The 23,276-nt window shown below is 47.6% G+C and overlaps 1 protein-coding gene and 1 long non-coding RNA gene across 16 annotated transcripts in view; one reads left to right on the top strand and one right to left on the bottom strand.

The window, feature by feature from the left end:
- Positions 1-23,276, top strand: part of ZNF667 (zinc finger protein 667) — a 74,403-nt gene that overhangs the window by 15,810 nt on the left and 35,317 nt on the right. Inside the window, exon 1 of one of the 6 annotated variants that reach the window (XM_058707490.1) lies at positions 13,910-14,006. The exons of 2 other annotated variants lie outside the window; for them this stretch is intronic. The gene's annotated coding sequence lies outside the window, so the exon portion shown is untranslated. Of the gene's footprint in view, positions 1-13,909; positions 14,007-15,059; positions 15,251-15,546; positions 15,660-23,276 lie in introns of those variants that run through there. 3 more of the 6 variants (XM_058707487.1, XM_058707489.1, XM_058707488.1) reach the window with 3 other exon arrangements.
- On the bottom strand, positions 2,677-14,760 carry LOC131499482 (uncharacterized). Of its 10 annotated transcripts, none has more exons than XR_009255899.1 (4): positions 14,623-14,760; positions 13,786-14,266; positions 12,396-12,515; positions 2,677-4,062 (listed from the first exon to the last, which is right to left on the bottom strand). It is a non-coding gene; the product is annotated as an uncharacterized LOC131499482 (long non-coding RNA). The 10 variants fall into 10 exon arrangements; XR_009255892.1 differs by lacking the exon at positions 2,677-4,062 and adding an exon at positions 5,267-5,423; XR_009255896.1 differs by lacking the exon at positions 2,677-4,062 and adding an exon at positions 5,347-5,361.

Raw genomic sequence — 23,276 nt, 5'->3', positions numbered from 1 at the left:
TTAATCCTAAGATCAGTTTCCTAGGTGTTCAAAATGGCTTGGTGCTGATCTAGCTGCATTTCAGGCACAGGACAAGCTCAGGGCCTCCATCCTGCTCCACCTTCTTAACCCGATCCTGATGGGGTCCTTTTGTTTCTGGTCTCTTGGGCCTTTTCTTTAAAGACCAAAGGGTGTTCCTTTGGATGAGGGAGGATCACACAGCACTTGGGGACAAAGATACAGCCAAGTGGCCTGGCGCTGGAGGCCACGATGGAGGAGATCCCCACAGCCAGAGTGGCCTTGCACTGGGTGCCGTGGCGACTTGGGAGGAGGGCCACCCAGACACTGCTGGACACCAGCATACTGAAGGTGAGGAACTTGACTTCACCAAAGGTGTCAGGCAGGTTTCTTGCCCAGAAAGCAATAGCAGGGGTCCCAGGATCAAGAAGCCCAGGTAACAGGGCAGAAGGTGGACACAGTAGGAGGCGGCATCAGAGCCCTCATTACACTGGATGGTGATGTGGCCAAGTGAAGACTGAGGGTCCTTGTCCGGGAAGGGGGGAGATATCCCCAGGCCGACCCCAAGAGGACCCCTTGGACGAGGAGCAGAGGAGGGAGCTGTGCAAGGACCCGCTCACCTCTGGACCCTGCTTGTTGACCCTGACTACAGTGATGGTCTTGACTGAGAGGGGGGACAGGGCCACCATGAACCCAGCTGCAGATGTGGTCTGTCGGATGGATGAGGCAGGTGGCAGCAGTGGGGCAGCTGAGGAAGAGCAAGGGGCAGAGGAAGCAGAGCATGGGGGAGACAGGAGGGCATTGCTGAGGGTCCGCTTGTTGGCTTTGACCAGGGGGGTTTCAATGCCTCACAAACACCACCAAGGTCAGAACGGAGAGGGCAGTTACGGACAGTGTGAGACATGCTAGAGTCAGGCCAGGAAAGTCTCCGTTTGGGGAAGGCAGTGGTCCCCTTTCTTATTTGGATAATGACCCTCGGGCAGAGCCTGCACTGTTTGTGTCTGGAAGGAACAAAAAGATTGTCGCTCTCTCCAAGACGGGGCATTGCGCATTTGATACGATGCCGATAGCCAGCCCTCTCACCCCCACCACCCAGGTTTGATGGTTTTTCTCTTTTGTAGACTGTTCTTTTTATTCTTTTGTAGAGAGAGAGAAAGAGAAAGCGCAAGCGGGAGCCTGCTTAAGATTCTCTCTCTGTCTAGGGGCGCCTGGGTGGCTCCTTTCATTAAGCTCAGGTCATGATCTCATGGTCCGTGAGTTCGAGCCTCGCGTGGGGCTCTGAGCTGACTCTGAGCTGGCTCTGAGTCTGCTTCGGATTCTGTGTCTCCCCCCTCTCTGCCCCTACCCCACTCATGCTCTGTCTCTGTCTCTCAATAATAAATAAACGTTAAAAATTTTTTTTAAATAAATAAACATTAAATAATTTTTAAAAAGATTTTGTCTCCCTCTGCCCCTCCCCAACTTGCACACATGCTGCCCCTCTCTCTCAAATAATGCTTTTTAATATTTTATTTTTATGGATTATTCTTTTTTAAATTTATAATAAAATTGACATTTCTTTGCATCAAGAAGGATGCAGAGTACAACAGTTAGGGAGGAGTGAAAGAAAACATGGATACCAGGGAGAGCATGTAATAAAACCTCTTGAATGCTTGGACACCAATGTAATAGATCCCCTAGATTTCCCAGTACCCTTTGTCTTTTCTCTTTTGTTCAAAGGGTGTCATTTGCAGCAGGACATGCTGTGGTGGTTAAATATCTCATCTCTGAGTTAAAATTCAAATCCCACTAATAACCCTTCTGAGAAAGCTGCTCAATTGGAACGTGCTTCCGTTTCTATGACAACCACCCACACCACTGTGCCTTCGTCCCACCTTTTACCATGTTGGATGGACATACTTTAAAATCAACGACGTATCTCCATTCTTGGTTGGCTTGCCCCATTTATCTGGCACTGAACACAGCTAGGTTAAATAGGAAGAGAGAATATCCTTCCGTAGCATTTGTTGAAATACGTTACGTCACTGAGTAATTCAGAAGGCCAGACAGTTGTTTCTGGTGTCTACTTGTACATCTTTCTTTTTAAAAGCTGTGTTTAAATCCAACCCGAAGCATGGAAACACCATAGGTACAGACCTCTATCTTTTTTTTTATTTTTAATTTTTTAATTTTTTATTTTTTTAATGTTTATTTATTTTTTTTTTTAATTTTTTTTTTTCAACGTTTTTTATTTATTTTTGGGACAGAGAGAGACAGAGCATGAACAGGGGAGGGGCAGAGAGAGAGGGAGACACAGAATCGGAAACAGGCTCCAGGCTCCGAGCCATCAGCCCAGAGCCTGACGCGGGGCTCGAACTCACAGACCGCGAGATCGTGACCTGGCTGAAGTCGGACGCTTAACCGACTGCGCCACCCAGGCGCCCCTTTAATGTTTATTTTTGAGAGAGACAGAGAGACAGAGACAAGTGGGGGAGGGGAAGAGAGAGAGGGAGACACAGAATCCGAAGCAGGCTCCAAGATCTGAGCTGTCAGCACAGAGCCCCATGCGGGGCTTGAACCCATGAACTGTGAGATCATGACCTGAGCTGAAGTCGGATGCTTAACCGACTGAGCCACCCAGGCGCCCCTTTATTTTTTCATTTTTATTTTCAACATTTTTTTAACTTTATTTTTGAGAGAGAGAGAGAGTGCGCGAGCACATGTGCACAAGCAGGGGAGAGGCAGAGAGAGAGGGACAGAAGATCCAAAGCAGACTCTGCACTGAGAGCAGCAAGCCCCATGCGGGGCTTGAACTCATGAACTGCGAGATCATGACCTGAGCCAAAGCTGGACTCTCAACCAGCTGAGCCACCCAGGCGCCCCAGACAGACCTCTGTCTGACAGCCACACATAAAAGAATGGAAAGTCCAATAAGGCTTTCTTCTGAGAATACTCCGTGCACTTTTTCTATTCTCCTCTCCTGGTTGGTACAGGGGGGTGGGACTCACGGCTTCTGAAATCCCCAGGCAAGAATGAAGGCACAATTCCTCGCTACCACAGATTCCTCAAAATGAGAATTTCTTAGAAAAATTCCAGGAGAATCAGAGTTCCTTCTTAAGTGGATGCTACTATTGTGGTTGTTTTTGTTATGGTAGCGATGTATAAATAATGTCTCTGAGACAAGATTTGACTGTCATCCGAGAATCTGAAAGGTTGGTTTGGTACATGATGACCACAGGGTATGAGACCTTAATACAATTTCTTTTTTTTTTTTTTTAACGTTTATTTATTTTTGAGATAGAGAGAGACAGAGCATGAATGGGGGAGGGTCAGAGAGAGAGGGAGACACAGAATCTGAAACAGGCTCCAGGCTCTGCGCTGTCAGCACAGAGCCCGACGCGGGTCTCGAACTCACGGACCGCGAGATCATGACCTGAGCCGAAGTCGGACGCTTAACCGACTGAGCCACCCAGGCGCCCCAACAATTCCTGATATTTTACTATGTGATAAGAAAACTGCCAATGATAACAGGAAATTGAAGAAGAGGAGAAGGATGAAGAAGAGGAAGAGGGTAAGAGTCAAGACAATAATACCACGTTAGGACTTAGTCTGTTTTCACCCTTCACATCTATTCTTCAGTCCTTCCCCCAACTTACAAGGAGAAGACTATGGTTTTCTTTATTTTGTAGTTTAGGATAAGGAGGCTCAAAAAGAATTTGACTTTCTATAAATAAGTAAGTCCATGATGCTTGTAATAGGGATGTAATTAAGCATAATGATGGGGGTTTCAGGACTACTCACCTGAGGAATTTTGTAAAGCCCCAGATGTTTTGCCATGGGACTAGAAAGAGCTGAACTTGTTGTTCCAACCACTGCAGCCAGAGGGGGGCTGCCCCAACACCTGTAGTTAGGAGTGCAGCCCTTGTAACCTGAGTGCAGATTCACTACCTTTTGAAGGGCCAGGGACACCTGGAGTCCCAAAGGGAGACACCCAGGGTGAGGTTGGGAAGCAGATTGGCATCTCTGTTGATCTCCTCAATGGCCAGCGCAAAGCATCCAGCCCCTTCAAAGGTTGTCTCCAAAAATCTGAACAGGAACATCAAGAACTAGTCAGGAATCCATTAGAATAATAAATTCAGTATAGTTGCAGGATACAAAATCAATATACAAAAATCAGTTATTTCTATACGCTAATACTGAACTATCAAAAAGAGAAGTTAAGAAAACCATCCTATTTACAATAGCATCAAAAAGAATAATATATCTAGGAATAAATTTCACCAAGGAGATGAAAGGCCTGTATGCTGAAAACTATAAGACACTGATATAAGACATTGAAGACAGGGACCCCTGGCCAGCTCAGTCAGTGGAGCATGTGACTCTTGATCTTGGGGTTGTAAGTTCAAACCCCACGTTGGGTGTAGAGATTGCTTAAAAATAAAATCTTAAAAAAAAAGATACAATTTTATTCTTGGGAATTTCTGGGGCTTTCTGTGTCTTTCAATAGTATTGTTAATACCTTGGTTCTCAATGATGATATAACCTTTTGTCTTTTTATTTTTATTTTTATTTTTTACTCCATAGATTTTTTCTTAAACTTTTATGCTTACTTGGGAATCTAATTATGGTTTCCTTTTCACCTTATTGGTCTGATGAGTCTTGGACTAGCATCCATTATATTATATTTGTGTATTACCCATAAAGATAAATAGCATAGTTGGGAGAACTGACCCTCCACTCTCTTTTGTTCTGATAGCTAAATAAGTGGTCATCTAGCTGCCCAGTGGCCATTTAGCCTTTTGTAAAACTTGCTACTATTCACCTGTGGTTTTTATAGTACCCTCTACTTCTCTCTTACCTATAAAAATTCACAGAACATCAGAGTGGATAAATCCACACATACAGCGTACTTACTACAACATTCACACACAGTTCATTGTCCACTCCTGTTTGATTGTACAGTTCTACTCACAGCACAACTTTGCTATCGTTGTGCTGTGAGTGGGACACAACATAACAAAGGTTGCAAGTAACCTTCGTTCATTTTAGGAACTGTCTGAAAGGTCCATCTCTTTGACAGAAATCATTATACAACAGTTTAGAGGTCAAGAGTCTTTGAACTCCTTACCTCAGATGACTGTGTCATCACTTTGTCTCATCATTCCAAAATCATTGTATCATGCATGATTCCTACTCAATCCTTAGGAAAACTCTGCATTGAAAGTTCCACTTAAACCACCTTCAAATCACAAAAGAAAAGGTCCCAACTTGCCCCCTTCACGCAGAGGCTAGGAGACATCATTGAGGAAGTGCTCTGTCATGCTGGGATTGGAGGGAGCTTGGCTTTATCTCATGGACGGGTCGTCTTGCTGATATCTGGGGATGCTATTTGACAGATGTGAGGAGGGTGAACATACATGTAGGTAGGTTGGAGCAGGATTAGTAAACTAGAGAGAGAACGGGAAAATAAAAGCATGCTCCTGCTTAATCAGCAAGCATTCAGAGACAGAGTGTGATTGGTCTTCTTCCATTATGTCCAAAATGTCATTTAGAACAACTCTATTTGGTGGAATCAGAACACTAACAAAAGAGTAAAGTAGTGTTTACTGGTCCTATTCCTTTAGGATCATAGGAGATTATTCATGATATTTTAGGGCAGCTTTTCAAAACCCAATAGACATTTTAATTAATTAATTAATTTATTTATTTATATTTATTATTTTATGTTAGAGAGAGAGTGTGTGAGTGAGGGTGAAGGGCAGAGGGAGAGAGAGAGAATCTTAAGCAGTCTCCATGTTCAGCATGGAGCCCAACACGGGGCTCAATCCCATGACCCTGGGATCATGACCTGAACCAAAATCAAGAGTGGAATGCTCAACTGATTGAGCCACCCAGGTGTCCCTGGACATTTTTAAATTCAATAAAGGCAGTCTAGAGGCTGAGTTGAGCTTCTGATAGCCTCTGATACCTAGAGAAAGAATTGGAATCCAGGTCCCAGACAAGGAGGGAGCTGGAGTCACCTTTCTTGGTCCCCAGGAGCCAGGGAAACCAGAAGAGGACAGACCTTTGCAGTCACTTCCTCAATCCCCCAAATTAGTGACGAGGCCTCACACTGTCAGAATCTCAGGTACAGACTTTTCCAAAGATGATTATCATTGCCTTTTGTGATATTTACAAGTAATTTTGCAACACTGAGAAAATGTTTATTATTCATTGTGACATAGAGATCATGAACTGTTAGTACTGTAAAGCTCATTTGTTGGATGATTATATAAATTTGTATTTCTCGGGCACCTAGGTGGCTCAGTCAGTTAAGTGTCTGTCTTTTGATTTTGGCTCAGGTCATAATCTCAAGGTTTGTAAGTTCAAGCCCTGCATCAGGCTTTGTGCTGACAGCACAGAGCCTGCTTGGGATTCTCTTCTTTCTTTCTGCCCTTCCCGTGCTCGTGCACTCTCTCTCAAAATAAATAAATAATTAAAAAAAAATTGTTTTGTATTTCTCAGAGGAGTATATTCTTGTAGACACAATGCAAAGTCACACTGTCCCAATTACTCAGCAAGAACATCTTTTAAAAAAAATTTTTTTTAACGTTTATTTATTTTTGAGAGAGACAGAGACAGAGACAGAGTGCAAATGGGAGGGGCAGAGAGAGGGGAAGACACAGAATCTGAATAGGCTCCAGGCTCTGAGCTGTCAGCACAGAGTCCAACGCGGGGCTCAAATCCACAAAGTGTGAGATCATGACCTGAGCCGAAGTCAGACACTTAACCAACTGAGCCACCCAGGCACCCCAGGGCAAGAATGTCTTTGAGGAAGACAATGATATGACAAAACCGAGCAAGGAAATGGGGTGTTTCCCTGGGTGGAGGACTGCTCTGAGGACCAGGCACAGGGACAGGCACTACACACATTATGTCATTTCTCCTTAATCTTTATAACCAATACTGTATGATCTCATATGAGAGTGAACCAAACAGAAGCAATGAGACTGTTTCGCCCAATGTCACATCACTGGAGGGTGGGGGTGTTGAGGAAAGCATTCCTCATGACTCTGATGCATCACAAAGGGTTTCAGAGGGCTAAGGGCTTGTTACATGGGCTGGCTCAGTGGGAGGAGGGTCCCACTCTTGAGCTCAGGGTCATGAGTTCGAGCCCCATGTTGGGTATAGAGATTACTTAAACAAAACTTAAAAAAAAATAAAGGTTTATCACAGGCCTAGCACAGAAATTACCATGGAGGATCCTTAAAACTGACTTTACAAATGAGGTGTGCCCACTCTAAAATCCCCTTCTGCCCCCTTCTGTGAAGTCCCACAATCCCCCGGGTCACCTTCTCTCTGGAATCTCATACATTGATTTTTCAAAATCTTCCCATGTTGATGCATTGTCAACAATTGTAGGGCAGAGCATGACAGCACTTACCAGCATTAAGGCTATGAGCTCATTTAGTCTTTAAAACTTAATGTGTATTAACTTGTTTACCTTATCCCAACCCAGTGAGGAAGATGTTATCATTACCCATAGTTTGTGAATGAAAAATCACAGGCATTGTCCTTACTAATTGCTAGAGCCACTATATCAACAAGTCAGACGTGGGATTTGAACGCAGTCTACAGACAAAGCCTGTGTTCCTGACCAATGTGCTACCGCCTGACCCCTAACAGGTAAGCCTTGGTCCCTCACACAGACCCTAGCATGTAGACAGTCACCAAAAAAGTGTTGAGTGAATATATAAGCACAGATTGGCCCCAATCCCAGTAGACGATTTGGGATGACAGTCAGCAGATGTGATTTCCCATTGCAAACACAGGCAGGCTCCTCCGTTCCCCTTCATCATAGTGTGTGGGGTGCACCTCTAGAGAACCCAAACTACTCCTAGCTCGTAGGACTCCTCCACAGTTCGAATACATGTTTGTCACAATCTCAGTTCAGCCACCATGGTGTGCTCACTTCCAGAACACTGGGTGCATGTTACTCAGAGCGGCATCACTGACCTATGAGGTGTTGGATACACATTTAAAAAAAAATTTTTTTTTAATTTACATCCAAATGAGTTAGCATATAGTGCAACAATGATTTCAGGAGTAGATTCCTTAGTGCCCCTTAACCATTTAGCCCATCCCCCTTCCCACAACCCCTCCAGCAACCCTCTGTTTGTTCTCCATATTTAGGAGTCTCTTATGTTTTGTCCCCCTCCCGGTTTTTATATTATTTTTATATTATTTATGTTCATCCGTTTTGTCTCTTAAAGTCCTCATATGAGTGAAGTCATAGGATATTTGCCTTTCTCTGACTGATTTCACTTAGCTTACTTAATACCCTCATGTTCCATCCACATAGTTGCAAATGGCAAGATTTCACTCTTTTTGATTGCCAAGTAATACTCCATTGTATATATATACACCACATCTTCTTTATCCATTCATCTGTCGATGAACATTTGGGCTCTTTCCATACTTTGGCTGTTGTCGATAGTGCTGCTATAAACATGGGGGTGCATGTGTCCCTTCGAAACAGCACACCTGTATCCCTTGGTTAAGTACCTAGTAGTGCAATTGCTGGGTTGTAGGACAGTTCTATTTTTAGCTTTTTGAGGAACCTCCATACTGTTTTCCAGAGTGGCTGCACCAGTTTGCATTACCACTAACAATGCAAAAGAGATCCTCTTTGTCCGCATCCTTGCCAACATCTGTTTTGCGTGAGTTGTTAATGTTAGCCATTCTGACAGGTGTGAGGTGGTATCTCATTGTGGTTTTGATTTGTATTTCCCTGATGATGAGTGATGTTGAACATTTTTTCATGTGTCTGTTAGCCATCTGGATGTCTTCTTTGGAGAAGTGTCTATTCATGTCTTTTGCCGATTTCTTCACTGGATTATTTGGTTTTTGGGTGTTGAGTTTGATAAGTTCTTTATAGATTTTGGATATTGACCCTTTATCTGATATGTTGTTTGCGAATATCTTCTCCCATTCTGTCGGTTGCCTTTTAGTTTTGTTGTTTCCTTTGCTGTGCAGGTTTTTATTTTAATGAGGTCCCAGTAGTTCATTTTTGCTTTTGTTTCCCTTGCCTCCGAAGACGTGTTGAGTAAGAAGTTGCTGCAGCCTGGATGCACATTTTTAATGTGTGGGAAGCACACTCTTGCAATTATTTTGGAAAAGTGATCCTTAATTAGTACCGTCTATATGGATGTCATCAAATTTGCATTTTAGGAGGCAGAGTCACGAGTAAGACGTAGCAGACAATCATGGAAGTTGACCAGGAGTCGTGTTTCGTAAGAGGGCATGGGAAATGTTGGTGCAGGTATGCCTAGCTCCCTGTCATCTTGTCCCCTTCTCCTGTGCCCCTCTTCCCGATTCACTTAGCAAAGTTCTGCAAGGTGGTCTCCAGGTAAAGTGAATGAGGGAATAGTTTTTGATGAGCGTAAGGTCAAAGATGGCCACCATAACAACATCAGCAGGCCTGTCAAAGCGAAGCCTGAGAGCCCCTTGCTCAGGTGGGCTGAAGGCAGGCGTAGAGCCCACAAGGCAACACAGCAGAGCCTCAAGGGGCATCCTCCAGGAGCTGCCCCTCACCCCACAGAGCAGGTGAGGCATCCTTTCTCAAGGAGGCTGGTGCTCCCTTCAGCCTTGGGGAAGCTTCTGAAAGCAAAACTGGAGTGGCTGCTGTTTTTGTGAAGAGTCACACCACACAGTGTTTCTCTTGGGTCCTTGCTGTAGTCATCGGCTTTGAAGAACCAGATGACTGATGCTCCTGTTTGTTTATTTTGAGAGAGAGAGAGAAAGAGCTCAAGCAGGGAAGTGGCAGAGAGAGAGAGAGAGAGAGAGAGAGAGAGAGAATATCCCAAGCAGGCTCTGTGCTGCTACTGCACAGCCCAATGCAGGGTCGATCTCACAAACCATAGATCATGATCTGAGCCAAACTGAATACTTAGACGCTTAACTGACTGAGCCCCCCTGACGCTCTCCTAGAGGTTTTAATTAAGGGTGGAGTGTCTGTTCCCATAGCCATGAGCTTTGAGTGAAGCATAAAACCCCAAGAAAATGGCTGAACTTAGGGCATCTATGTATTTGGGAGAGCCCTGAAACCCCAAGGACATTAAAACGTGCTGCAGGCCTGTGACCTCCACCTTCTTCCTGGGTAGACCCAAGAAGAAAATAGAAACAGAGATGGCAGCTGCTTACCAGATTAACACCCAAGAGGTAATGCCAGTATATTTAAAAGAGAAAAGGCATGAATGGTTAAGGGGATTGGCTAAATTAGAGTATATTGCAAAATGTAGAACTGTGAATCCATTGAAAAGTTTTGTGGAACAGAAGTTTATATATGTAAAGCAGGGCTTTGAGCCTCCTCACTGTTGAGATTCTGGCAGGGTAACTTCAGGAGAGAGCTGTCATGTCCATTGTGGGATGTTTAGCAGTACCCCTGGCCTCCACCCACTAGAGGCTGTAGAATAGAACCCCTCCTCAAACTGTGTCAAGCAAAAGTATCTTCATATGTTGCCTTGTGGCCCCTGAGGTTTAGAACCACTGGTGTATCTATACATCCACTTTGGCTCCTGAGCGCCAACCACAAGCCAGGAGTCAGTCTAGGACTAGTAATGTGATGTAATGTGCTAGTAATGCATCACACACATGAAAATGGCAATGGTGAATAAGAAGTCAGTTATTCAACTATGCGCAACAAGATGCAAACTGCCCATTATTCCTGCCATCAGGAAAACAGTACTGCAAATACCATCTATGCTTGTTCATTTTCTCCAGAATCCATTTTATCCCTCTGGATGAAAAGGGTGCTATTGTTGAATCTCTCCTTTGGGGAGCCTGGGGAAATGGGCCATCTCTTTCAAGTTCCAGAGAGAGGATCTCATGCTTCCTGAATACTCAGTTGTCTGCTTGCATGTTCTAGTAACATCTGAGGATGACACTGAATGATGGGTTTCCTGGGCTATGAGCACAGTTCCTCTCCCCGTGCTTTGCCCCACAGACAGTGGGTTGGAAGGAGGGGTGTCATGCCTCCTTTGCCACCTGCTGACTTGCCCTGCACTCCCCAGAGCTGCTGCTGTTGCAGTTTTAACCACTTTCTCCAATAACTGTGGCTCCTTCCCTGGGGCTGCTTTCGTGGGAGCAGCTGGGAAGTCACCCTGATTGCTCCAGCAGGGCTAGGCTTGGGAGAAGCCCAGGTCTGTGCCTGGCGTTTGGTTTCTGTAGGAGGGAGTCCAACTGGAGGAACTGAACCATCAGTGATTAGGGGACCCAAAGCTCTTAAATGGTTCCAACCACTTTTGCTTCTGCTAAGTCATTACACTTAGAGGAAAGGTAATTTATTTATTATCAGATAGAATTGTGGTAAATGGGTGTGACTTCCCACTATTTAGCCTTATTAATGTGGTCTGGGTTTACCATTGGGAAGAGTGATAACTGCTTATTTAAATGTTTATTTATTTTTGAGAGAGAGTGAGAGAGCGAGTAGAGGAGGAGCAGAGAGAGAGGGAGACAGAATCCCAAGAAAGTTTTGTGCTATCAGTGCAGAGCCGAATGTGGGGCTTGAACTCACGAACCGTGAGATCATGACCTGACCTAAAACCAGGAGTTGGAGGCTTAACCAACTGAGCCACCCAGATAACTGGTTATTTTACAAAAGTGGGGGTAATGTAAGTTATCAAGATAAATATTGAAAATAATTGATTTTTTTAAAAAAGCTTATTTATTTTGAGAGAGACAGTGGGGGAGGGTCAGAGAGAGAGAGGAAGAGAGAATCCCAAGCAGGCTCCTCACTGTCAGCGCAGAGCCCCATGTGGGGCTCGGTCTCACAAACTGCAAGATCCTGACCTGAGCTGAAATCAAGAGTCTGACACTTAACCAACACTTGAGCCACCCAGGTGCCCTGAAAATAATTGATATTCTATATAGATGGCCACTGTTAACAACTTGGTCTGTTTCTTCTCAGTTCTGCTTTCCTGAGCAAGTTTATATTGAAGGATGTTCATGTAGGCCAAAAGGTGGAGCCTGGCTGGGCTGCCATGATTTCTCCTAACTTCCCGGGATTCTGACCAAGGATTAATAGCCTTCCCAGGGAAACCTTTGGGACAGCCTATCTCAGCCTTTATTTCTTCAAAATTTTCCTATTCAGGGTGAGGAACAGAATCTTTTTTAAATGACCATATATTTGGTTAGGTTACAAAGAATGCATCAGTATGTCCAAAAATTGACATTACAAGTGTCATTTATGCTCACAATGCAAGAAATGAAGAGATTTAAAGGAGAACATGAAAACCTAAATAAAGGATGCTTACAACAGGAAATTATAAAACATTTCCATTAAACAACTCTAGGGTAAAAAGGAAAACATGAATGAAAATTATGAAATTTGTACAATTTCAAAACAAAGTTAAAAATGAACATAAAAATTACAGGGGCACCCGGGTGGCTTAATCAGTTGAGGATCCGATCCTTGATTTCCGCTCAGGTCATGGTGTCAGGGTCATGGGATTGAGACCCTCATCAGACTCCCAGTACAGAGACTGCTTGAGATATTCTCTCTCTCTAAAAAACAAAAAACCACATTATCTAAGCTGCATGAAATTCTCTCAAACCATCCTATGTGATGACATAATGGATAAACTATGAGAATATTCTTAAATTACAGTGTGTTATATGAATGTGCTCTACTTCTATTTGCTTATTCACTGTAAGCGTCGTTTACTTTACTGTGATCTCCATGACTTTGGAGACCACCTCTATTTTGTTATGATTCTATCATTTTACATCAACTTGGCAAAATGCTTGGTACGTAATAGAAACTAAAATATTGGATAAATAAAAGAATAAGTGAAATGAAATAGACAAAAATGGCTTAAGATAAAGCTCTGGAATATCATTGTGACTTTGTGTCAGAAATTTCTGGTTTGAACCTTTGGCTCCCAAAGTTTCACTTGTCAAGAAACAGTGTAATGTCTTCGAGCCTCGGTTCTGTATGCCTAAACTAGCAGTATTCATTTATCCATGCATTCATTCCTGAATTCAGTTAGCAGCCTCTTGGCCAGTGGATGCCCACCCCACAGTGAATTCCGTAGGGAAAGCATCTTCCCAGACAGCAGGTGCTAGCTTCCAGGTGTCAGCAGAGGTACCGCCAGCACCACCAGGTACTGACGAATCGCCCAGTTCAAGAAGCTGCTTGCTCCAGGGAAAAAAAAAAAAACCCGAAGGGGTGCAAAGAGCAGGGGTTTTGGAGTCAGCAAGACCCGGGTTCAAAAACACGCTCTGATCTTTACTAGCTGTGTGACCTTGGGTGAGTTAACCTGACCTCCCTGTGCCTCCGTTTATGCACCTGGAGACCGGAGAGCTCAGTAGAAACAACAGTAGGGTTAAAAGGATTAAATACAACTTTAAGTGGAAATGACATTTTTGACCTGGGGCGGCAAAGTGCCAGCTGCTAGCAGTGGTGGTAGTGAAAGTCCTAATACCTGTTAGCTGCTGTTTTGATGATCACCACCACCTTGTCACACAACTGGGAATGCAGAAACTAGTGCCCTACACATTTATTCTTAGTACCTAGTCCCAGAGGGCACCACCACAAACCCAGGGTTGCCCCCGCACGTGGCGCGATGTAGTGCTGTGTAGTAAGAATCAGGTATTTGTTCTTCGCCCCTTCCCGGCCTGGAGCTCCCCAACCCTAGGAATTTCCTAAGTGCCGAGAGGGAAGGCTCTCTTTTGTTATGTTAACGAACAGGAAATCGAGGAACACTCCTTTGGTGGGGCTGGTTGCCAGGGGAACGGCGAGGGTTAGAACTTTTAATCCCACCCCCTGACCTCGGTGCAGGGGAGAGGGGCTGGAAATGCAGTTCCATCACCATTGGCCAAAGGTTTCATCCACCGTGCCTTTGCGGTGTGGCCTCTTCCGAAAAAGGACGCGGTTCAGAGCGCTTCCGGGTCGGTGAACGCGTGGAGGCGCTGGAAGACTGGAAGCTTCACCCTGCGCACCTCTTCCAGGGCCATTGCTGGGTTACGTCCTTTTGTAACGCTGGTGACTGGTAAGTAAGACGCCTCTCCCAGGTCTGTGATCCGCTCTTGGCATATTAAGCCCTCGGAGGAGGGTCCCCAGAAACTCTGACCTACAGACCTGGAACTGGGGTCCGGTGGGGGAGGGGGGTGAGCGCCGTCCTGGGGGCTGAGCCGTCGCCAGCGAGGTAGGGTCAGAATTAGGGCGGATCGTAGCACACGCCAGTGGGGTCATTGTTCGACGCCGGGGAGAGTCCACACTGCGACTGCAGTCAGGATTGTACACACACGCCTATAAAAACGCAAAAACAGAGTCTCCACAAAATTAGTCACCGTGGTGTCACGCACACAAACATACGCTTGCACAAACGGTGGTTTCTGTGCACACACCCATTCGGTTTCTGTGGTTCCCCACACACACACACACACACACACACACACACAGTCATCCAGAGTCAGACGGTAATTTAAGGTTCTGTAGGCTCACCTCTGCCGTGGTGCCAGAGCAGCCAGAGACGACACACCTGCGGGCACGAGCATACACACTCAACCCCGGTGTTTCCCCCTCACACACGCAAAACACAATCACAAACACAGGGCCTCAGAAGATACAATGGCACAAAATGGGCCTCACGGACTCAGACGTACCGTCACAACCCGGGACTCACGCCCAGGTGCCAGGGGCGGGTCCACACCGCACACCTCTCAGAGAATCCGGAGGACGAGGCGGTCACCTCAGATGCAGCCATTGCGCGCGCGGCCGCCCGACGCTCCTCTCCGCGCGCCGCCGCGTCCCCACGCGTCGCAGGGGCTCCCGGGAAATGTAGGCTGCGGGCCAGAGAGGCGTAGCGCAAGGGACTCTGGGGACCTTCGTTCTACGTTGGCGCGAACGAGATTCTACTATCTGGCCTGAGCACCGTCCCTGGGCCCCTCTCCCCGGTCTTTTCGACTCCGGGCCGGACAGATCTCGATACGCGCAGACCGGGAGGTCTGCCCCTCGTTCTGGGCCTGGCCCCGCTGCGCCCCGGAGGCTGCTGGGGGTTGCGGACTGAGGTCGCAGTGCGCACGCGCAACCGCGGGGGAGCCCGGCTCCCAGTACCGCCGAGCGCCGCAGTGCAAGCCCATGCACGGGAACCTGCGGGTGTGCTAGCCGGTGAGGGAGGCCAACTGCGGATGCTGGGTTTGGTTCCCTGGCTCGCAGAAAGCCCCTCGCGCCTCAGGGCATTCACATGATTTAACAGGAGAACCGTGGCCCCGGGAGCTCCAGGTACACTCTGTACGTGCGCGCGGCTCTACTGCTCCGTGGGTTGTGCGGGGGCGGGGCTCGGCCTGGCGCGCGCTTCAGTGCAGGGGTTGCGGGGCGTGCTTGCGTAAGTGTCTGTTGCATGTGAGGGGGCGGGCCTCAGGCTCCGCGTGTGGGGAGTCCCCTCGCCCCCGCCCGAGGAGAGTGAGCGCGTGCACGCCGCGTGGCTTTGTTTAGGGGCGGGGCCCGGCGCGCTCGGGGAGGTCCGGGGGCGGGGCGGCGGCCTGCTACGTGTTGTGCGTGTGAGGGGGCGGGGCCGGCGGTTGCGCCTGGGGTCTCCGAGGGGAGTGCGCAGGCGCGGAGGGGCACTGGGGGCGCGGGGTGCCGAGCAGTTGTCGGAGTGGGCTCCGCCGGGACCCGACCCGGGAGGACTGAGTTGAATGTGAGCGTGTGTCTGTAAGACTGTGGGGTTGTGTGTCTGCGTGCGGTCGTGAGGGGGCGCGGGCCGGGGGTTGCGCGGGTCATGACTCAGTGTGGATTCCTGACGAGGCCTCGCGGGGTCGTGAGGGGTCGTGGGCCTGGGGCGGCGCAGGGTCGTGACGCAGTGTGGGTTCTGGCGGGGCTGCGCGGCTCGTGAGGGGACGCGGGGGCCTGAGGTGGCGTGAGGCTGCGGGTCCGGAGCGGCGCGGGGTCGGTCGCGAGCCCGGGGCGGCGCGAGCCAGTGGCAGCGCTGAGGGGAGCACCGGGTCTGGGACGTGAGGTGGTCGGCGTTCTGCGTCTTGTGTGTGTGTGTGTGTGTGTGTGTGTGTGTGTGTGTGTGTGTGTGTGTGAGAGAGAGAGAGAGAGAGAGAGAGAGAGAGAGAGAGAGAGAGAGAGACAGACAGACCGTGGGCAGGTGGGCGCGCGTCCGAGGACCGCCGTGCGCGGTGGTCGTTTGTAAGACAGGAAAGATGTTTGGACAGCCGGGAGTGGGTATGTGGGTGCGTGGGTGCTGCTCCGAGGCCTCGTGCTGGTGGGGCGCGTTTGTGTGCGCCCCAGACCGACGGGGTCGTTTGTCGCCGACGGCTGTGCGACTTGGGCGGGTGAGAGTGCGTGTGCCGTCGTCTCCCCCTTCCCTGTGCAGGCGTCCCTGTGGGAGGGTTCCCCGCGGTCACGCAGGGGAGACACCCCGCCCGCGGCTTGGCGCCGCTTAAGTGAGCGCCGTGTCGGGGCAGAGGTAGGGGTGCGGTGGTGAACGCTGGCGTTTGCATTTCCGAGCTTGGGGGTGCGCGGTGGGCCTTTCCCAGCTGAGGGGCGTCGCCCCCCGTAGCCGAGCCTGCGAGCCTGCCTTCGTGTGTATTTGAAGTGGGGGGCAGAGCCCTGCTGGCCTCTGGGACCGGTCTCCTCTGCAGCAGCCCTGGGGCTCCAGGTTCCATCGCTCACTAGTCGTGTGACCCCGGGAGAGGTCACTCCGCTGCCCCTCAGTTTCATCTGTAAAACAGGGACGGTTCATAATGCCAGGCTTAGGGTGAGCCTGGAGTAGAAGGGTGCCTGGCCCAAGTAAGGCGCAGTGGGCGATAATTGCTTAATGATTAGCGTAGTCACCCCAGGGGTCTCACACCCGGAAAAAATCCGAGGGAGGAAAATCCGAAGTTGAGCCTCGGAGTAGAGGTTTCAGGCCCACCTAGAAAGTAACCTTGAAGGCCAGGTTGGAGCTTAGGTCCGGAGTTTAATAGTCGGGTCTTGGGAGGGCAGTAGCAGGGTGTGTGAGGGGAGACCAGCGGCTCAGGGTCTTCCAGGATGGACATGTCCCTGGGGAGCTTGTGGGGTGAATAACCTGGGTCGGAGGTGGCAGAGCCTGAGGGGAAGGATTTGCTGATAACACAGGGGTGTGGAGATTTTTCCGTGTCTGCCCAGACGTCTTCCTTCTTTGAGTTGTGGATTCTTCGGGCCAGATAATTTTTGTGTAGGGGCGGGGGGGGGGGGGCGCTGCCCTGCCTACTGTAGGATGTTTAGCATTATCTCTGGCCTCTACCCATCAGATGGCCGTAGCAGAGCCCCCTTTCCCCCACGCGTGAAAGCAAAAACCTTTCCCTACGTTGCGGGGTGTCCCCTGGAGGGCAGGATCGTCAGAGCTGTGATGAAGGCACACCATGGACTCCCTCGAGGTGTGCAGATAGGAAAGAGGGCGAGGGGCTGGAGGAGAGAAGACATGAGGATGATGTTCTCTGCCCGAGAAGAGAATGTGTCTGTGGCCTGCCCGAGTCACTCACTCCGTAGCCCAGCGGCTGCCATGGGTCAGGCGCTGTGCTAGTCAACGGACAAGACAGGTTACTCTCCATCTGGGACTGGCATTCAAGAGGAAGACGGTTCAATTTACGATAAGCAGTGGCAAGCGTTTTGTTGGGTAAAGCAGGGTGATGGGATTAGGGACTAAGCACAGGATCAATACGCAGGCTTCCCATGGGCATCTCATTCGGTCCCAAAGCCAGTAGTGGCCACCATCAGTGACTTGGTGGTATCCTTTGGTTGGGGAATCCAAGAGTTTGGCTTTGAGGTCATCATAGGCTTTTCTTCTTCAACACTGAGGTGTGGGTTTCTACCGGAGAGGTCAGACCTTCAGCCCCGCCCCAAGGCTCATAGAGACTGGGGTAATGGTTCTAAACTATGGCTTCCCATTAGCATCTCTTTTAAAAAGAAATGCCCAGGGGCGCCTGGGTGGCGCAGTCGGTTAAGCGGCCGACTTCAGCCAGGTCACGATCTCGCGTCTGTGAGTTCGAGCCCCGCGTCGGGCTCTGTGCTGACGGCTCGGAGCCTGGAGCCTGTTTCCAATTCTGTGTCTCCCTCTCTCTCTGCCCCTCCCCGTTCATGCTCTGTGTCTCTCTGTCCCAAAAATAAATAAAAAACATTGAAAAAAAATTAAAAAAAAAAATAAATAAAAATAAAAAGAAATGCCCAGGGGGCAACTGGGTGGCTCAGTTGGTTGAACCGCCCGACTTCAGCTCAGGTCATGATCTCATGGTTCATGGGTTTGAGCCCCGTGTCGGGCTCTGTGCTGACGGCTCAGAGCCTGGAGCCTGCATCAGATTCTGTGTCTCCCTCTCTCTCTGCTCCTCCCCTGCTTGCACTCTGTCTCTCTGAAAAATAAATAAACATTAAAAAATTTTTTAAAAATAAAAAGAAGTGCCCAGACTTGGTTCTCAGAGATTCTGATTTAATTAGTCTGCCGTTGGGCACAGCCATCAATATTTACTAAAAAGCTCCTGAGACATTGTAATGTGCAAACAAGGTTGAGAGCTGTAGCTCCGAGAGCTTACTTGAGTAATAAGGTAAGTTAATTTGGTAGAGGAAGAGGAGGAGACATGAGTGACAAGTGCTTTCAATATTTTATCCAAGACAGTCTTGACAGCTGTGCTTTCCTGCATTAGGGACATTCCTAGCCCCGTCCTACAAGTGAGGAAATCTGTTCCTGTGCGAAGCCCATATTTTCTGTTACAGTTAGACTAGGGTCCTTAAGGAAAGTATCTTGTTATCTTGGCCTCTGGGACTGGCAGGATCAGAGTAGGGGTGATCGTCAAATATTTCATAGCTGGTACAGCAAAAGCTGACTTTGAAGGGAAGCAATGAGATTGCTCATTAAATGCCTGGTTCTCAGGTACATTAGGACCTGCCGCCAATTCAGTGCTCAGCACAGCCCCCCAGGATCACAGAGATGTTGGGGCTGAGAGGAAGAACCCTAGTTGTCTGCTCCTGAGGAGAGGCATTGCCGCTGCCCAGTATGTCTTTGAAACTTGTTCCCATCCTGGTTTTTGCCAACCTCACTTTAGGATCAAGTAGTTAGCTTTGTATTGGGGCGCCTGGGTGGCTCAGTTGGTTGTCTGACTCAGGTCATGGTCTCATGATTCGTGGTTTTCAAGCCCCACGTCAGGCTCTGTGCTGTCAGCTCAGAGCCTGGAACCTACTTCTGATTCTGTATCTCCCTCTCTCTCTGCTCCTCTGCTGCTTGCACTTGGGGTGTCACAAAAAAGGAACAAATGTTAAAAAAAAAAAAAAAAAGTTAGCTTTGTATTAAATTTAAATTGCCAAGCCCTTTCCACACTATATTTGAGTCTCAGAAGACAGGCTAGGTGTACTGTTCTCCCCTGAGGTAGTGTGGGATTTACACGATTTTATTTGTGTTGCTTTGAAGAAGTAGTTATATGTGCATGAAACATGATGCCAAAGTGCAGATGGGGTGGGGAGATGGTGAATTTTTGAGTTTTCTTTTCCCATACCAAGTAACTTAGGTCCTCTCTTCAGAGACGGTCACTGCTGCCAATGTCATGATTATTTTTCCAGAACACGTCTGCCTTTTCAAACATATATATTATGTTTTCAATATTTCATTTTCTCTAAGTGGTTTTTCTGTTCCTTTTTCACTGTCATTACATCACATCATGGAGATCATCTCACGCAATTCGTGTACAGCAAATTTCTCAACCTTGGCACAGTTGACGTTCTCTGCTTTGGGGTGCTATCTTGTGCAATGTAGGGTGTTGAACAGCATCTTGGCCTCTACCCACTAGATGCCAGGAGCACTACCACCACCACCCCATCCATCTGTGACAACCACAAATGTCCCCAAACATTGCAAGTGTCCCCTGGGTGCAAAATTGTCCTCAACGAAGAAGCACTGATGTGGTGTTACTTTGTTCCTTTTAAGAGCTACCTGGTGACGCATCATGTTCACGTGACACTCACTTAGCCATTTCCCTATTGATGGGCAATTTGGTTGTCTCCAATCTCTTGGTAACTTACATTTGTTCAGCACTGGCACTGTTTTAAGTGTGTTATGTGCTTTCACTCATTTAGTCTTCAGAACAGTTCTGTGGCGTCAGTTGCTTGCGTCATTTGCCAGCGGAGGAAGCAGAGGCCCAGAGAGTACACTAGGGAAGGGTAGCAGAGTTACAAGTTGAACCCAGACAGCTTCCGGACACAAGTCCTTCACCGCAGGACCATACTGCCTCTTCCTATAAGTCTTGCCACACTGGATGCTCTTGTGTGTCGTTTTATCCACATGCAAGGACTTCCAAAGACAAATACCAGAAACGAGGTTTACTATGTTGAGGGGGTGTGTGCCTTCAGTTTTCAAAGATGTTGCCAAATTATCCTCCTTTGAGGTGGTGGCAGTTTCTCTCCAGTCAGCACTCTGTGAGAATTCTACCCACAGCCTTTTCAGTGGATCTCAGGCTTCCTTGGTCTTTGGGATGCGTGGTGTAAACTGAGATAAAAGTGAGAAGAGAAGGAAGGGAAGAAATTACCATGTGCCTGTGGCTGAAAATAACTCTTAAAAAGGTAGCTCATGTAAACTTCTAACAGCTAATGGTGAGGTGGGTTTTCTTTACTCCAGTAATCGGCAGAGGCTGACTTTGAATCTGGAATAATCTAATACCAAACTGCTGTTCTTTCTTCTCCAGCAGTGCTGGGCTCCTCACAGAAAATGGTTTTGTGGACAAGGATTGTGCTTTTCTAGATTGGGTTGCATGGCTGAGTTCAGGCAGCTATGAGAAACCACAGGATGGACATGATGCACTTCCTGCAGTAATCTGTTGTACTTGAGGAATTGGAAGGGGAAAAAAGCCAAGGGATGTACTGATCTGGTAAATAGTTTAAAGTATGATTACATTAACACAGGCTCAGGTTTATTATGACATAGGATGCCAAAGTCATGTGGATGTTTCAAAACGAAATAGAACCAACCAGCAGTAGTTTTCTATAATGAGGAAACTGCCTTGGGGTGTGTCCCACAGAGCTAGGCATTACCTCTATGCTTTGGGAATGATAATTAAAAGTAGGAGAACTCCCAGGCAAAGAATTGAGCTTTATTTTCAGGCTGTGTGGCTGCGGAGTGCTGGGGCTGGCTCACACCAGTTCACAGACCCGTTCTGTGTACCTTTCCCCAGCTGTAAGCTCAGTGACATCAGTTTGGTAGCTTACGGTGGGGCCCTAATGGGAGTGTTTACACCATGGAAATTGGCAAGGGCCACAAATCACTTAACACACCCCTGCCCTGGAGTCTAATGCAGACAGAATTCAGGCATCTAAGACTTTTGGTAGGCCCCCTTGTCTGAGGCTGAAAATTTCAGGCTTCTTCTCTTCATGGCTTGGTCTTTCTGATGACCACACCCTGTCCAGGAGCCCACCCAGAGTCACCTGATTGAAACCAGAAACATTCCTAGTGTTCTTATCACTTAAGCGTTTACAAGGGTTTTAGGAGTTCCGTGGTACCAAGGAGGAAGGCAGAGACCAGTGTATGCCTTTTTAGTTCTCTCACACTTAGTGCATTAGCAATGAGAGCTGCGGAGAAAAGAGAAGTCAGGGCTGGGCGAGGGAGACTGGGAGTGGTAGGTAGGAGGGTGGGAGGCAGGTTGCAGTGTTACTAGACAGGTTAGGGTGAGACTGGTAGAGAGTGAGATTGGAACAAAGAGAAAGGAGTGAGGAAGTGAGGCAGGGCTGTGGTAGCAAATTCTGGGACTGGCAAGGAGGCCTGCATGAGGAAGGAGAGAGCTGTAGGATCTGAGTTCAAGTTTTGTGAAGCCTCAGGACAACCTCAGTAGTTCTGTATTGTTCTTGTTTAACGGGAGAAAAAGGGCAGAGAGGTTCAGTAACGTGGCCGTGGTAACACAGCTAATGAAAATAGTCATCACACTTGGGTGGTCTGGTTCCAGAGTGATGTTTGACTCAGCCCTTCCCTCTGACCCAGAGTGGTTAGTGGGATATCTGGATCACCCTCAGCTTGAATCCGGGCTCTGCCAGTTCCCAGCCTTCTATGACCTTGGGCAAGTAATCCCTACTTCTCTGTGCTTCATTTTCCTCGTCTGGAAATGGCACTGAGAGTACCTGCCCCAGCAAGTTAGGAGCGAGGATTAAATGATGATCTTCACAAAAGTGCCCTGTATTTATTCATCTTAGTATTGCTACTCTTGCTTATTACTGCTTTTCTCTCCCTCTCTCTCTCTCTCTCTCTCTCTCTCTCTCTCTCTCTCTTTTAATGTTTATCTTTTAAGAGAGACTGAGGGCGGCGCAGAATCCAAAGCAGGCTCTAGGCTCTGAGCTGTTAGCACAGAGCCCAATGCGGGGCTTGAACTCACGAGCACTGAGATCATGGCCTGAACCAAAGTTGGTTCTTTAACTGACGGAGCTCCCCCAGGTGCCCTGCTTTTCTCTTTTAAAGAGAGAAGCGTAATAACCAAACATTCTTCCGGCTAGGTTCCCTTAAACAGTACAAGGTCATCTTCTGACTTGCATTTTGTAATTTTTTTTTTTAAAGTTTTTTTTATTTGTTGAGAGAGAGAGGGGGAGAGAATGATCTGGAGAGGGGAACATAGGCTCCAAAGCAGGCTCTGTGCTGACAGCAGAAAGCCCAATGTAGGGCTTGAAGTCTTAAACCATGAGATCATGCATGACCTGAGCTGAAGTTAGACACTTAACTGGCTGAGCCACCCAGGCTCCCCAATGACTTGGATTTTGAATCAAAACATGACCATTTTCAAACTTGAAACTTAATTATGGCCTTGGTTTCATTTATCTTCCCTAACCCCACCCTCAAGGGAGAAAAAAAAAAAAGAACATCTGTAGAGAGAAACATTCCTATTTCCGTCTTCCAGACCGTATGCTGCTATTCCTTTGTCATAGAAAAAAAAAAAAAACAATTTGTGACGTATCCACCATTGTTGGCACTGGGGTGTGATGATGGTATTCTTCAGGTGTGCTGAAGCATTTAGGCGTGAACCTCTATCATGTCTGTTACTTTGAAATGATTTCAGAAAAAAAGGAAAATGTTAACACTTGGTAAAAAGTAACGAGGTGTTCATTTTATTGTTCTTTTTCCTAGATTTCAAATTTTTCAAAATGGAAATTCTACTCCCATTTCTGCCTTTTCTAGACCCTGGCCTTCTCCAAAAGACAAGTTTAGAGGGCTTGGAATGACTGCTATTAGAAGTGTTTCTCTGTAAGATGATTTTGGCATAAAATGGTTACACTCCACTCCCAATTTCAGCATGCAAGGAAGCATTCTGGACTGGTTATTGATTCAGTCAAC

The sequence above is a fragment of the Neofelis nebulosa genome, chromosome 17, assembly GCF_028018385.1.
Source record: "Neofelis nebulosa isolate mNeoNeb1 chromosome 17, mNeoNeb1.pri, whole genome shotgun sequence".
Classification (NCBI taxonomy): Eukaryota; Metazoa; Chordata; class Mammalia; order Carnivora; family Felidae; genus Neofelis; species Neofelis nebulosa.
This window is presented reverse-complemented; position numbering and strand designations above follow the sequence as displayed.